This window comes from Toxorhynchites rutilus, chromosome 2 (genome assembly GCF_029784135.1).
Source record: "Toxorhynchites rutilus septentrionalis strain SRP chromosome 2, ASM2978413v1, whole genome shotgun sequence".
Classification (NCBI taxonomy): domain Eukaryota; kingdom Metazoa; phylum Arthropoda; class Insecta; order Diptera; family Culicidae; genus Toxorhynchites; species Toxorhynchites rutilus.
Genome location: NC_073745.1, coordinates 32,513,527 through 32,530,666, shown reverse-complemented (window position 1 = coordinate 32,530,666; position 17,140 = coordinate 32,513,527). Strand labels below are relative to the sequence as shown.

Genomic DNA, 17,140 nt, shown 5'->3' with positions numbered 1-17,140 from the left:
AATACATAATATCTAACACCGTTTATTGTCTATGGTCACCGGAACGTCAGAGTTCTTTTGGCGCGAATGATCAGCTGTTTGGAATAAATAATTGATATTGTAGCAGTGCTTTTCAAGTTTTTACAGTGTCAAATTATCGTTACATGGTAAGTAAATTGTTATTCTAAATATTCAGTAGTAATGTATTTGTGTTGTATTCTGTGATAAATCGTTATAGAGATTATGGGACACGGATGTCCCTGTCGGCGTAAAGGAATACTTTTTATACGGAATTTCATAACTTTTTGGCCTGGTGATTTATACCAAAATGCTATCATTTTCTTATTCATATTGTTGCAGAATATGTTTCGTAAGGGACGTGGAGTTTTTGAGCTTCGAGAAAATGAAATTCATCAAATTTTGATGGGTGACAATAGCGATGAGGAAGATGACTTAGTGCTTGATGAAGAAGACCAAAGACTTCTAACACAGGATGATGACCAAGGGGTATTTGATGTCGAGATTGAAGGAACGACGACTCTTCAACGGCAAGAATCACCTGAACCTTCAACATCTCGACAGGAAATCGTCACTGAAGCACATTCCAACCTTCAACCGGTTTTCAATTGGAATCCGAGAACATACCACCCAAATGTTTTTCCTGACGTGGAATATGAATTCGGAAAGGTGAAAATCTGTCAAGAAGTTGAAGCCGATACATTGACTCCTTTTGACATTTTCCGTTTAGTAACTAATTTCGACATTTTAGTTGAACGTATAGTATCCGAGTCAGTACAATACGCTCACCAAAATGGACGGGAGTTCACTATCAAAATCGATGAAATGAAAGCATTTCTTGGTGTGAATCTGGTTATGGGCTATCATATCTTGCCATCATTGAGAGATTACTGGTCTACAGAACCAGACATGGCGGTACCATTCATTTCAAATGTTATGCCAAGAACGCGATTCGAAGAAATACGCAGAAATCTACATTTCTGTAACAATGACGATGTAAGAGACATAAACAGCCCTAACTATGATCGAGCATACAAAATCCGGCCAGTTATGGATCACTTGAATACTTCATTTCAAAACGCTCTCAATAACACGAAAAAACAATCCATCGACGAGCATATGATCAAATTCAAGGGTCACAACGTAATGAAGCAATACATAAAAAATAAACCAGTAAGATGGGGTTTCAAATTATGGTGCAGATGTGATGCAGAAACGGGTTACTTATTTGAATTTGATTTATATACCGGTAAACGAACTTCAGGGACTGAGTATGGATTAGGTGAATCAGTAGTGCTGAAACTTACGACAAAGCTGGACGGCTTGGGATGTGAAATTTACATTGACAATTTCTTCAACTCACCTTTGTTGCAGTACAGACTGATTGACCAGAATATCAAGGCATGTGGGACTGTTCGAATTAACCGAAAACATCTTCCGAAAACTGCACCAGTGGATAAAAAAAATGAAGCGTGGGGACATTTACACCACAAGTTTTCAAGGCATATCGTATGTGAAATGGATGGATAATAAAGCGGTACATTTCTTGACCAACTTTCTGTCACCTGTAGAAACTGATACCGTGAAACGGCGACAGGCTGGCTCAGCAGATAAAATTGACGTGAGATGTCCTAAAATTGTGTCACACTATAACAAAAATATGGGTGGAGTGGACCTAATGGACCAACTAAAAGTGTGCTATGAAATAGATCGGAGATCAAAAATAAAGTATTATCTTCGCCTATTCTTTGATCTGTTAGATATATCGATCAATAATGCACATACCGTCTACACTAAGCTTCATGAACAAAAAAAAATTGAAGGATCTCTGTTGTCGACCTTGCAATTCAGACAAGTTGTTGCTCGGAGTTTGATAAATGGTTTTACCAACAGACAAAGAGGCCTTCCAACTGCAAGAAGTAGTGTAGTACGCAAAGCAGTGAAACGACAATTACCATCGCACCCAATGGAAAAGTCGAATGCCAGAAAGAGGTGCGTACATTGTGCCAAGTACAAAAAAGAAAACCGCACAAATAATACTTGTATTTTGTGTAAAGTGCACCTTTGCTACACTAACAACAGGAATTGTTTCGCCGAGTACCACAAATAACTTGCCCTATTATATTTATATTATCTATAAATAAGTAAATAAAAGTATACTGAGTAACAAATGTACATTATTTATAACAAAACACTCTTACCGACAAGTAAACCAAAATTTAGATGTTTCAGTAGAAAGTAACCCTTAGCGACCATAGGGACATATTTGTCCCATAAATTTCCAAAAAAAATGTAAAAGCTTTTGGAATTTTTAGTATAAATTATGTTTTTAGGGTGCCTATTAATTCATTACATCTAGGTAAATTGATTTAATAATGTACCGTAACCTTATGGTCCTGAAAGGGTTAAACTAATAGGCCACATTTAAAGCGTGGCGCACAGATGCATCCAGACTAATTGAATGTTGCTTTTGCAGCGATTGTTAAAACAAACCAACAGGGTCATTATTTAAACTCAAAGATTTCCACTGTTTTTTTTTTCATTAATTCGTTTATTTTTACAGGCTAACTTGCTTAAGTTTAAAGGAGCCGAATTCTTAAATATAATTTTAAAACTATATATATAAACAATTTTCTTACATCTATGGTTAGTAAGGTGGAAAACCGCTTACTCGCGGTGTACTCGAGATTAGAAGGGTGACATATTTTTAGGAGAAGGATGGGATATAAGGAAATTGTAACAATGTTGATGAACACTCAATTCTTAAATCTATTCGCATATCTATAGTGTATTTACATTTCACCTTATTCTACTATTTATAGCAAGGGGACGAATTACCCGCAAAGGAAGGGAAGAAGGGTATAAGGATATAGGGACAATCACACACGAAGATCGATAGCTTTAAGGAAAACATATATATGGGACATGTAATAGAGGTCTAACCGAGCTAACACATCTCTTACCGGCACATTGGGCTGTTTTCCTCGGGCCCGAAGGGAGTTTTCTAAATTCGATCCGGCGACCAAATACAACTCGCACGACCAAACAACGTGCTCGATGTCGTGATAACCTTGGCCACAAACGCAGAGTTTGCTGCTGACAAGATTGAAACGGAAGAGTAGTGCATCTAACGAACAGTGATTGGACATGAGTCGGGAGAAGGTGCGAATAAAGTCCCGACTCAATTCCAGACTTTTGAACCACGGTTTGAGGCTAACCTTAGGGATAATCGAGTGAACCACCGACCCAATTCATCTTCATTCCACTTGCGTTGCCAGTTAGCGATGGTATTTTTGCGGACTAAAGAATAAAATTCATTGAAGGCGATTTGACGCTGATAAATATCGCCTTCAATTGCACCTACCTTCGCTAATGAGTCAGCCCTCTCATTACCCGGAATGGAGCAATGTGAAGGGACCCAGATAAAGGTATTGACATAACGGCGTCTGGATAAAGCACTCAGAATTTCTCGTATTCTCTCAAGGAAGTACGGCGAGTGCTTTTCCGGTCTCACTGAACGGATAGCTTCGACAGAGCTAAGACTATCCGTTACAATGTAATAGTGTTCAACAGGTCGTGAGGCGACGCTGTCCAGCGCCCAATGAATTGCTGCCAATTCAGCAATATACACTGAGCAAGGGAACTGAAGACTATGGGAGATGCTGGAAATTTTGTTGAACACTCCAAATCCTGTGAACTCGTTTATAGTGGACCCATCAGTAAAGTACATATTATCACAATTGATACCCCCATACTTTTCATCGAAGATCGTTGGAGCGATCCTCGATCGTTGGTAATCTGAATATCCATGGATATCTTGCTTCATGGACAGATCAAAATGCACAGAGGAATTGATGTAGTCAGGAAAACAAACACGGTTGGGAATATACAAAGAAGGATCAACCTGCATGGAGATGAATTCATGATATGAAGTCATGAATCCAGAGTGAAAATTTAACTCGATCAGCTGCTCAAAATTGCCGATCACCAATGGGTTCATGACTTTACACCGGATAAAGAACCGAAGAGATAATAAATTGAAGCGATCTTTTAGCGGAAGTACGCCTGCCAAAACCTCGAGTACCTCCCCAATAGTATCCCTCCGTATATGTCATCGCGGTCCAAGCGTATAATATTAAAATCGTGGAAAGAGATATCATCTCGCGAAGAAAGACAAGTTTCGGACAGAGCAAAAACATCACAATTGAAGTGATGAATAAAAAATTTGAATGCATCCAATTTAGGGATAAGACTACGACAATTCCACTGTAAAACAATGATATCTCCGATCTCTCTATTTGAATTAGATATCAAGAGAGATAATCATGGCAAGGAGGGGCCATGTTTGCATCAATTGTTGCAAAATTGTCTTTAACACTGGAAGCATTGAGATGACTATGGTTCTGATGGAGTCGGAAACATTAAAACACTTGAAGATTTGATCCAAAAGGTCAGACAACTTTATAAATCCCGATTGGGAAGTTGAACTGGACGGAAAAATAGGGACAGTTGGGGTTTTTGATGTCCCCTCGAGTGCTGGGTCGTTCGAAGATGAAATATTCCCACGGAAGCCAGGAGGAAGCTGATTTTTCTTGTCCGCTGCACTCGATTTTTTAGGCAAGCTAACAGAGGATATAACCGTGGGGACTTGTTCTTGAACTTTGGGAGTGGTCACATTTTTGCGCCGGGGATTCCCTTTGAAAATAAACGGTGTGCCCCCGCTAGCTGTGTCCGCTTCCATTTCATCAACTGGCAACGTGGAAAAGGTATTGTGTGTTGAGATTGGTTGTTCTTGTTGTTGGGTCAGTGGCGAAGCGGCCTTTAAAGTTTCCGCAAATGAGCGCTTCGAGCGTTCCTTTAAAGAGCGCTTCTGTTTCTCCCAGCGACTCTTGTAAGTTTCACAAACTGAGAGCTCGTGTGGGGATCCCCCGCAATATGGACATTTATGCTCAGTCGCACTGCAGGATTTCCCCTCATGTTGCTCTCCGCAAGTGGCACAGCGCTCCTTGTTGGCACAATAATCCGAAGACATCACATCCCCCCCCCCCTGGACTTCGTTGACATGACGATGGGAACCTGACTACGATCTGGTGCAAGCCACCTGTTATTCTTTCGATTCACATTTTGATCCTGTTTTAAAAAGTTTCATCAGAGAAAAAGATTACAGAATTAATATGATGAGGATGCTTCAACCGACTCAGGAGTTTTTTAGCTTTCTACAATCGCTTCTTGAATTGATTTCTGCGCATACGACTTATTGTCAAGATTTTTGGCCATTACTCGCCGGATTGAGAAGTCCAACACCCGATTTCGTGAACCATGGACCTCATTGACCTCGCTGGATTTTTTTTGAATATTTTTCCCATTTTTTTTACCCGGCTACGTTCAGCGGTATTGGAACGGCATTTGTATTTCTTCCGGAAACGTGCGTATATTAGTTTTCCATTTTTCCAAGCCTTCTTTATATAACAAACTGTTTTTTCCGACACTTTAACGGACCGAACTCTCCTTTACGCTGTTGGCCTACATCTGATACCTACCAGAATAAGTTATCCAGTGCGGCCAAATATAACTGAATTTTGTTCCGCAAGCATGAGGTATTGCTATTGATATATAGTGAGTCAGTGAATGTTACCTAGGTGAAGCAACAGCGAGAAATATGTGCTTCAGTACTGTCGATCTACTGAAACTGAATGGTTCATTTTTTCACTTAAGACTTACAGCTCTTTTCGCACTTCAGTACCTCTCACACGAAGGCGTGCAGTGGCCATACGTGATACGTGTCGGAACAATGATTGGAATACCATCATTTTTACATTTCAGCACCTATCATACCGAGGACACGGTCCACCTAACATTTGACATAACCTTCTTCACTCTTCAGTACCTCTGCCACGGGGGAATAACCCATAGAAGGCAGACCTTCAGTGCCTCCTATCCGAACGGCATGGTCCATATAAGGCTTACCTAACCTCTTTATGATCCGGTACCTCTTACACTGATTAAATGTCTACTGGAATTGATAAAAGCAGTGGGACCCAGTGTTGCCACATTTTCATCTGTATCAGGAGGAGTAAATATTTTTTCATTTGTACTTTTTTTTTCCAAAAATCTGTACCATCGAAAATATTCCTTGTAGATGAAAATTTGTTTTATTATCATGAAAAAGATACTCATTTATTTACTACAAATTATTATATTTATTACAAAATTTATATTTACATTTTCTTACTACGAATACTACATCTATATATATAAAAATGGATTTCTACCTGTCTGTCTGTCTGTCTGATTATTATGGGCTCGGAAACTACTGAACCGATCAACATGAAAATTGGTATATAGGGGTTTTGGGGCCGGGGAAGGTTTTCGTGATTGTTTGAGACCCCTCCTCCCTCTCTAAGGGGGAGCTGCCATACGTATTGAAGACAAATTTCTACATTACTCGGGAATTAATCAATCAAATGAAACCAAAATAGGCATCTGGAGGTTTTAGGTTGCAATAAATGTTTCTATGGTGGTTCGACTCTCCACCCCCTCTCTAAGGGGGGGGCTGGCATACAAATGAAACACAAATTTCTGCATTACTCGAGATATAATGAAGCAAGTGAAACCAAATTTGACATATGGAGATTGCAAAAAAATTTTCTATGGTGGTTAGACTCTCTACCCCTCCCTCTCTGAGGGGGGCTGCCATAACGGAGAAACATGTTAATTGCAAGTGGTTGAAAAATATTGAACGAGAATTGTGTCTAAAAATAATCTTATATTATAATGACGAGTTTTGGTACAAGTACTAGGAATGTTATAGTAAAAGGTAATTTTAAAAGATAGATTAGAAAATCAATCAATAAACCGTTCTGCGATTGGACCTATGAACGTGCGCTTAGAAAAAATCGTGAATGTGCTAACGAAAAATAAATTTTGGGCGGGACGAAGTTTGCCGGGTCAGCTAGTTGAACTTCCAATCACTTCGATAATAATCATAGCTTTTTTTTTTAATTTAGAATTACTTGTATTCAGCAAAAAATGAATTCGTTCGACGGTTCTCGAGGAGTGAGGTATGGTGAGAACGATAGAAACAAGGCATTGAAGCGCCAAAAATGCGAACGAACCGTCGATTTTTTTAGGCATCCAATTTTTGTCCATCAACCCGGTACATGATCGTTTTCTGAATCCACCGGATAATCGAGTCGTAAAAAAACAATTTTTTCTCGGTAAACGTATTATAATTATGATTTGCACTTATTTATTGGACGGTTTTATCCAGGTTGACCCGTTTGTATGTTTGTGACTTTGTAACTTTGTAACTTTGTATGAAGCGCTGTACCACATTAATAGAAATTTAACTCCCTTCCTGTTGACCGATTGATTTGAAATTTGGAACAAATCTTTATCTCTGATGTCATTATGAAACTGCGTATTCCGTGATCTTGAAAATCCAAGATGGCGGCCGCTACAAAATGGCGGATTACACATTTTCTCAGAACCGCTTCAATATGAATCAAATGAAAGGGCTTGACTACTAGAACGCAGTTATTTATGAAAAACGCAAATCCAAAATGGCCGCTACCACAAAATGGCGCCATTTTTTTTTCAAAACCCCTTCAATATGGGTATCAAAAGGAAGTTCTCAACTAGTAGAACATAGCAGATCATGAAAAATCCAATTCCAAGATGACCGCAGTCCCCAAACAACTAATTACTTTTTAAATGGTTTCATTCAGCTTGATCTGTTTGTATGCATGTTTGAATGTTTGTAGGGTTGTCCCACATTAATAGAAAATTGAACCCGTTCCAGTTGACTGATTGATCTGAAATTTGGTAGACATATTTAATTCTACTGTCATTATCAAACTACGTATTCCATGATCTTGAAAAATCCAATTTGGCCATCACTGAAAATGGCTGAATGGCTTGACTTGGAAAACACAAAACATAATGAACAACATAAATTCAAAAAGGTCGCCGCCACTTAATGGTCGACTATGCATTTTGCAATTCCCTCAATATCGGTATCAAATGAGATGATTTGACTAATAGAATACAGTACATCACGAAAATATTCCGAAGAAAAATTAGGTAAGAAATAAACGTCGGATTTCCACTATCCACAGTTAGTTGTTTCATCATATACCCCACGATTTTATTTTAATCTCATCATTGCCATAGATCAATGAAGGAACGGATGTGATAACTACTAACTGCTACTTGCCAAATTATTTTTTGCTCTTAGTACATTAAACCGTTTAACTTAAAACGTTTTTTGTACTTATTTTTTTTTTAGTTTTTTAGTAAATTATCTGTATCATTACTGTACTTCTCTACATTAAAACTATTCAAACAATTTATGTTCTTTAAATTTTTGTTCCTTACCTAACTTTCTTCGGAATATTTCGATGATGTACTGTATTCTATTAGTCAAATCATTTCATTTGATACCAATATTGAGGGGATTGCAAAAAATACATAGTCGACCATTTTATGGCGGTGACCTTTTCGAATTTATGCTGTTCATAGTGTAGTGTATTCTCCAAGTCATGCCATTCAACCATTTTTTAGCGGCGGCCAAATTAATTTTTTCAAGAACATGGAATACGCAGATTGATAATGACAGTAGAATTGAAAGTATGTTCCAAATTCAATCAGTCAACAGGAACGGGGTCAATTTTCTATTAATGTGGGACAGCCCTACAAAACACTCAAACGTACATACAAACAGGACAAGCTGAATGGAACCATTAAAAAGTAATTGTTTTTTTTGAGAACTTTGGTTATCTTGGATTTGGATTTTTCATGATCTATTGTATTCTACCAGTCGAGCATTTTCATTTGATACCCATATTGATGGGCTTTGAATAAAAATATGCCGCCATTTTGGTTTTGCATTCTTCATAATTTTTCATAAATTACTAAAAATATGTAATCCGCCATTTTGTAGTGGCCACTATCTTAGATTTGCATTTTTCATAAATAACTATATTGTACTAGTCAAGCATTTGATATCCATATTGACGGGGTTCTGAAAAAACATGTAATCCACCATTTTGTAGTGGCCGCCATCTTGAATTTGCATTTTTCATAGATAACTGTATTCTACTAGTCAAGCCCTTTCATTTGATACCCATGTTGATGGGGTTCTGAGAAAATATGTAATCCGCCATTTTGTAGTGGCCGCCATCTTGGATTTGCATTTTTCATAAATAACTGTATTGTACTAGTCAAGCATTTGATATCCATATTGACGGGGTTCTGAAAAAACATGTAATCCACCATTTTGTAGTGGCCGCCATCTTGAATTTGCATTTTTCATAGATAACTGTATTCTACTAGTCAAGCCCTTTCATTTGATACCCATGTTGATGGGGTTCTGAGAAAATATGTAATCCGCCATTTTGTAGTGGCCGCCATCTTGGATTTGCATTTTTCATAAATAACTGTATTGTACTAGTCAAGCATTTGATATCCATATTGACGGGGTTCTGAAAAAACATGTAATCCACCATTTTGTAGTGGCCGCCATCTTGAATTTGCATTTTTCATAGATAACTGTATTCTACTAGTCAAGCCCTTTCATTTGATACCCATGTTGATGGGGTTCTGAGAAAATATGTAATCCGCCATTTTGTAGTGGCCGCCATCTTGGATTTGCATTTTTCATAAATAACTGTATTGTACTAGTCAAGCATTTGATATCCATATTGACGGGGTTCTGAAAAAACATGTAATCCACCATTTTGTAGTGGCCGCCATCTTGAATTTGCATTTTTCATAGATAACTGTATTCTACTAGTCGAGCCCTTTCACTTGATACCCATATCAGCTATTCAGTATGGAATTATTATACAAATTATTCAAAATATAGAAATATGTGCTTCAGTACTGTCGATCTACTGAAACTGAATGGTTCATTTTTTCACTTAAGACTTACAGCTCTTTTCGCACTTCAGTACCTCTCACACGAAGGCGTGCAGTGGCCATACGTGATACGTGTCGGAACAATGATTGGAATACCATCATTTTTACATTTCAGCACCTATCATACCGAGGACACGGTCCACCTAACATTTGACATAACCTTCTTCACTCTTCAGTACCTCTGCCACGGGGGAATAACCCATAGAAGGCAGACCTTCAGTGCCTCCTATCCGAACGGCATGGTCCATATAAGGCTTACCTAACCTCTTTATGATCCGGTACCTCTTACACTGATTAAATGTCTACTGGAATTGATAAAAGCAGTGGGACCCAGTGTTGCCACATTTTCATCTGTATCAGGAGGAGTAAATATTTTTTCATTTGTACTTTTTTTTTCCAAAAATCTGTACCATCGAAAATATTCCTTGTAGATGAAAATTTGTTTTATTATCATGAAAAAGATACTCATTTATTTACTACAAATTATTATATTTATTACAAAATTTATATTTACATTTTCTTACTACGAATACTACATCTATATATATAAAAATGGATTTCTACCTGTCTGTCTGTCTGTCTGATTATTATGGGCTCGGAAACTACTGAACCGATCAACATGAAAATTGGTATATAGGGGTTTTGGGGCCGGGGAAGGTTTTCGTGATTGTTTGAGACCCCTCCTCCCTCTCTAAGGGGGAGCTGCCATACGTATTGAAGACAAATTTCTACATTACTCGGGAATTAATCAATCAAATGAAACCAAAATAGGCATCTGGAGGTTTTAGGTTGCAATAAATGTTTCTATGGTGGTTCGACTCTCCACCCCCTCTCTAAGGGGGGGGCTGGCATACAAATGAAACACAAATTTCTGCATTACTCGAGATATAATGAAGCAAGTGAAACCAAATTTGACATATGGAGATTGCAAAAAAATTTTCTATGGTGGTTAGACTCTCTACCCCTCCCTCTCTGAGGGGGGCTGCCATAACGGAGAAACATGTTAATTGCAAGTGGTTGAAAAATATTGAACGAGAATTGTGTCTAAAAATAATCTTATATTATAATGACGAGTTTTGGTACAAGTACTAGGAATGTTATAGTAAAAGGTAATTTTAAAAGATAGATTAGAAAATCAATCAATAAACCGTTCTGCGATTGGACCTATGAACGTGCGCTTAGAAAAAATCGTGAATGTGCTAACGAAAAATAAATTTTGGGCGGGACGAAGTTTGCCGGGTCAGCTAGTTGAACTTCCAATCACTTCGATAATAATCATAGCTTTTTTTTTTTAATTTAGAATTACTTGTATTCAGCAAAAAATGAATTCGTTCGACGGTTCTCGAGGAGTGAGGTATGGTGAGAACGATAGAAACAAGGCATTGAAGCGCCAAAAATGCGAACGAACCGTCGATTTTTTTAGGCATCCAATTTTTGTCCATCAACCCGGTACATGATCGTTTTCTGAAATTTTCATTTTATTCCGGAGCAATTTTACTTTGAATCATAGGAACGGCTTCTCTAATCTATGTTCCGAGTCAAAGTTATATCAAATAATGATTCTTAATTCATTTCTGGTCAAACTAGGCTACATATGTGTGTTCGGCTGTTCGATATGGGCTTTCGGTTTGACAGTATCTATTCGCTCTGAGGACTTGACTTGAGGTTATACTATTACCACCACCATTACCAACGGCTCAGTACAACCCGTGGTTCAGACAATGAGAGAATACGCCTTGTATCGTGTCAGGTGGACTTAGCGCTACCTAAGGGGTTGCTAGTTGCTACTTGGGCACTTGACTTGCCGTCAGCTGTTCAATCGAAACCCGTGGTTCAGTAATTGAGATGATATGCCTCCGCTGATTCATATCCATAGTCTATCAAACTAGCAAAGATTCTCTTACTAAAATCAAAACGTCCTTTTCAAAAGTTACACTTGAGTCAAAAAATTCGCAATTGCTGTGGAAAACTCATATTTCCTCCAACCTAAACGGGATACAAACTTTCATTCGAATCAAAAATACTCATGGTTTGTCATTTGTCGACTTTATTTGGAATTACCTTATATAAAGGGTGTGTCACATCAAATTGCATCACGGAAGAAACGCTGTAGAAATTCGCCCAATAGACCGATCCTTTTGAAAATTTTAGACAGTAAAATAAAAACTATTAAACAACTTTTGGCATTTTCTTTTTATTCATACTTCGAGCCCAAGCCCTTATGCTCGCACCTTCCTCTTTACCACGTCCATAAGATTGTGTACAACGTCAGGTTGTAGGTTTTTTTGAACAGAAATCCATTTTCTCTTGAAGTCCGCCTCCGATTTTACAACTTTTGGGTTCTTCCGGAGGGCCTGCTTCATAATCACCCAATATTTCTCTATTGGGCGAAGCTCCGGCGCGTTGGGCGGGTTCATTTCCTTTGGTACGAAGGTGACCCCGTTGGCTTCGTACCACTACAACACGTCCTTTGAATAGTGGCACGAAGCGAGATCCGGCCAGAAGATGGTCGGGCCCTCGTGCTGCTTCAATAGTGGTAGTAAGCGCTTCTGTAGACACTCCTTAAGGTAAACCTGCCCGTTTACCGTGCCGGTCATCACGAAGGGGGCGCTCCGCTTTCCGCAAGAGCAGATCGCTTGGCACACCATGTACTTTTTGGCAAACTTGGATAGTTTCTGCTTGCGAATCTCCTCCGGAACGCTGAATTTGTCCTCTGCGGAGAAGAACAACAGGCCCGGCAGCTGACGAAAGTCCGCTTTGACGTAGGTTTCGTCGTCCATTACCAGGCAATGCGGCTTCGTCAGCATTTCGGTGTACAGCTTCCGGGCTCGCGTCTTCCCCACCATGTTTTGCCTTTCGTCGCGGTTAGGAGCCTTCTGAACCTTGTATGTACGCAGGCCCTTCCGCTGCTTGGTCCGCTGGACGAATGAACTTGACAAATTCAGCTTATTGGCGACATCCCGGACCGAACTTCTCGGATCACGTCTAAACTGCTTAACTACGCGCTTGTGATCTTATTCACTGACGAAGCATCCATTTTTGCCGTTCTTCACCTTCCGTTCGATGGTTAGGTTCTCGAAGTATCGTTTTAGTACTCTGCTGACCGTGGATTGGACGATTCCCAGCATCTTACCGATGTCCCGATGTGACAACTCCGGATTCTCGAAATGAGTGCACAGGATTAATTCACGACGCTCTTTTTCATTCGACGACATTTTTCCAAATTTACGAAAAATTGACAGTGAAGCATGGCCAACGTGATCTTTACACTCTTATCTGATTATAAGCGAAAGCTGAAGATATAATTCCTAAAAATTAAATTTCTACAGCGTTTTTTCCGTGATGCAATTTGATGTGACACACCCTTTATACAGTCATTCCATGCCAAACCGATACAGTGGTTCTCATTTGTTTTTTTATGGTTTTCATGGTCTCGGGACCAAGAGCGCTATATTTTTTAATATTTTTTCTAGAAAGTTGAAGATTTTTAGATGATCAATATATCAAATTTAAGCCAATGAGCTAGACTTCTCTGGAAAAATATTATATTTGCAATGAAAATGAATTTTGTTTTCGCGATCATTGATTGTATCTGATTTTTCCAAGGTTACATGATATCGAGACCAAGGTCGCTACATTTTTTTAAATATTTTTTCTAGAAAACTGATGATTTTATACATAACATATCCAAAAATCAAAGATGTATTCTTTTTCGTTTTAAAGTTACAATTTTTCAAAGTTAACATTTTTTAACTTTCTTCGTTTAATATTTCTATGCAACTATACTTGATCTGTTCAACTAGAATCTAATTTATTCCCTAGTGTGGTATTTTTTAAAAGAGAACAAGCTAAGGTGTTTTAGTTTGGTATGTCATTCATATGAATCGGTACGGTAGCTCGAAAGTTATGAAAAAAGTCATTTTTGGTATAAAGATGGAAAATGATTTTTTGAACCATCGGTTAAATTTGAAAAATCATAACATAAAAATTTAAAAGAACACATTTCTGATTCTGAGATATTTTATGTTAAAAATTCTCAGCTTTCTAGAAAAAATATTAAAAAATATAGCGCTCTTGGTCTCGAGACCATGAAAAACCGTAGAAAAAAAAAATACAATCAATAATAACGGAAACAAAATTTAATATTTTATGTAAAAAATTCTCAGCTTTCTAGAAAAAATATAAAAAAATATAGCACTCTTGGTCCCGAGACCATGAAAACCCTAGAAAAAAAAACAAATACAATCAATAATAACGGAAACGAAATTTGAATTTTCTGCATCTGAAGTACTTAATATGTCGGTCATTAGAATCGGTCTAGTAGTTCAAAGGTTATGAAAGTCATTTTAGGAAAAAAGTGAATAAAAGAGATTTTTCGGAACACTCTAAAACGGAATTGTCACCCTAACGAAAAAATAATTTTCACGAAAATCTGAGAACCACTATATCGGCTTGGAATAGTGCACCCGTGGCCGAGTGGTTAGCGTCATAACTAACATGCCGGGTGTTCGGGTTCGATTCCCGTTCTGGTCGGGGGAATTTTTCGTCAAAGAAATTTCCTCCGACTTGCACTGTGATCACGCGTATTCTAGAGCTTGCCACTCAGAATGCATTCAAGGCGTGTTATTTGGCATAGAAATCTTAACTAAGTACTAATAAAAATGACACAAGTAATACTACGTTGAGACGGCGAAGTTCCTCTAGGAACGTTAGTGCCATTGAAGAAGAAGAAGATAGAATGGCTGTATGAACATCCATAAAAAAACATAAAATTCTATTTTTAAAACGTCAACAACGTGTACACTCAAAATCATTTTGCACAAACGTTTCTATAAGCAAGCACCAAATCTGTTTTATTATCTGTGCCACCATCAGTTCCGCGCGCATGAGGCAAACGCCTACTACGAGACGAGACGATTTGCGACTGCAGCTCTCGCTTTACACGTTTCACTTCAAATGAACTTATGTACGCACGATTCGCCGAAGTCAAACGCTAGCTGTGAATCGTGAGAGGAAAGGGGAATAATCTTCCGTGACCTGCATTAGAAGAATATTTACGCGTTATGAACTATTTATCGTACGCGGTTTGACCGCGGAAACTGACTTGTTTTTGTACCGGACGGAAGTAAAACAAGCGCTCCGATTGTTTTTTTTATCTCAAATTATAGATGATGCTGGGCGTTTAAACTTTGGTAAAATTTGACTGTTGGTGGTGAACTCTATGAGGCCACGAAAATTATGAAGGTCAGGTGAAGACCATCAAACATATTCAATCCGGGGGCCTTCAGCTGAGAAAAAGACTCCAAAGCACGCCGCCGCCGCCGCCTATTGTGAGAACTTTCCGCAAGTTCAAGTACAACTCGAATCGATTTTCTTGTCCGCAATAAACAAACTTGTAAGACTGTGGCCGATTAACATTCAACTGAACAAGGTCTTCACCGTCCGTTCTACTGTATTGTTTCGAGCGGTAATATGTTGGATACATGGACGCGTCTCTGTTTCACGCGGCGCTACTTGAGATACAAAAAATTACATCTCGGGCACAATTTCAGAGCGTTCGTGAGGGATCAATCGGTACATTGATTGGTGATGTAATTCTGGGAATAAAAGCAAATATGCGTGCGGTCTTCGAAAACGTGTGCTTTACAGAATTTATTTCCTTCGGGGAAAACCGAAGAGAAAATTATGTACACCAAAACATCTGTTCAGCTGACGACGACAACGTCGATGCCGCTTGTGCCGTTTGCAGTACGCAATCAGCAGTTTTGTCATACCTTGGCCTAGGACTGCTTTTAAAAATATCTACATTTCAAGCTGAAGAAGGTGGTGGCGCTCGGTTGGAGGGGGCCATCCGACATTACCTCGTGTCATGAAGTGTTACTAAATCTTTTTGTTATTGCTACCCGTTTCGACATGGGTCAAAAATAGAGTACATTCATTTAGGTTATTTTTTCTGTTGAAATTGTTTGATTGCAACATGATAGAAATGTCAAAGGAACTGGGTCGTTTGAGAAGTATTTTTTAATCTGGATTCTTCAATTTGAACTAGAGCATACCTTGAGTTCGTTACTCACACAGCTCCTCAGCAGAAAAACTTCCAGTGTACCTTCCGAGTCGATAATTAACACAAATTCTTACTCGGTGTTTGTGTTTCATAACGGCACTGAGCGGAGAACCGCACTTGATGCACATAAACCTCATTCACTCCGTACAACTGCAATACTCGTAGCATTGAATTCAACGCACGCTGCACTTCAACCCATCCAAATCGCAATGTAATGATTCAATTTCCCGTAGAGAATGAGGAAGTTGAAAAACCTTTCCCTACCTCAAGGGCTGTCGTTGACTCATTGGATACATAGCTGTCTTACAACATAAGTACCCCATTGAAAAAAAAATGGAAACAAAAAACGATGGTAATGGTAAAACCCAACCGCCGAAGCACAATTTCACCTTGCCGCGACTTGAATGCTAATTGAGTTATTATCGCGCACGGCGATTGCAGTCTCGTAAGGTAAAGATGAAAAAAACAAAGCGTCGGCGAGGGTCTTCTTTCAATGGGTTAATCACTATCAGTAAAGTGGCGGACAGTAAAGCATTTCTTCGGAATTTGATGATTACTAATCAGATCACATTAGTACCCATATTCCGAAGTGATTCATCGGTCTTTTATTGGGTTGTTCGGAAAATAATGTCGTATCTCTTTGTTGAATTGAAAAACACTTATCATATGACGCTCTAGTTACTCCGGAGACCATAAAATACGTTCTATACAGAGGTTTTGATGCAATTTGAAAAGTCGGAGAGTCGAAAGAAATGTTATCTATTGTAGTTTTAAGAAACGATATTAAAAAACTCGATGCGGTTTCGAATTATTTTTCGAGCACCCCTTTTAACCATCTTAAGCATCTCTTTATTCCTGTCGCATTCAGAATCATTTTGTCACTCTTTCAAACCCTTTGAGATAATTGACTACCCCTACCACTGAAGTACATTTCGGCTGTTGTGCTGACTTGCCAAATCTGATCAAACTTCCGCAGGTCATCAGTGTGCTTTTATGTACAGTACAATACCATTTCTCAAGCACAATTACTTGTACAGGGTTTTCCATTTCGGGCCCTGCGCTGACAACCGTTTGACATAGCTGTCAACCAAAGCGTCATATCGTTAGTTGAATGTCTGCCATTTTACAATATGGATCGTATCAGCATCGCACAACGTGTTA

At 38.6% G+C, this 17,140-nt stretch overlaps 1 protein-coding gene across 2 annotated transcripts in view; it reads right to left on the bottom strand.

Annotated features, from left to right (window-relative positions):
- LOC129765495 (choline transporter-like 2) overlaps positions 1-17,140 on the bottom strand; it is a 68,885-nt gene that overhangs the window by 39,567 nt on the left and 12,178 nt on the right. The window contains exon 1 of one of the 2 annotated variants that reach the window (XM_055765882.1): positions 15,972-15,990. The exons of the other annotated variant lie outside the window; for it this stretch is intronic. The gene's annotated coding sequence lies outside the window, so the exon portion shown is untranslated. Of the gene's footprint in view, positions 1-15,971; positions 15,991-17,140 lie in introns of those variants that run through there. 2 annotated transcript variants of the gene reach the window in all.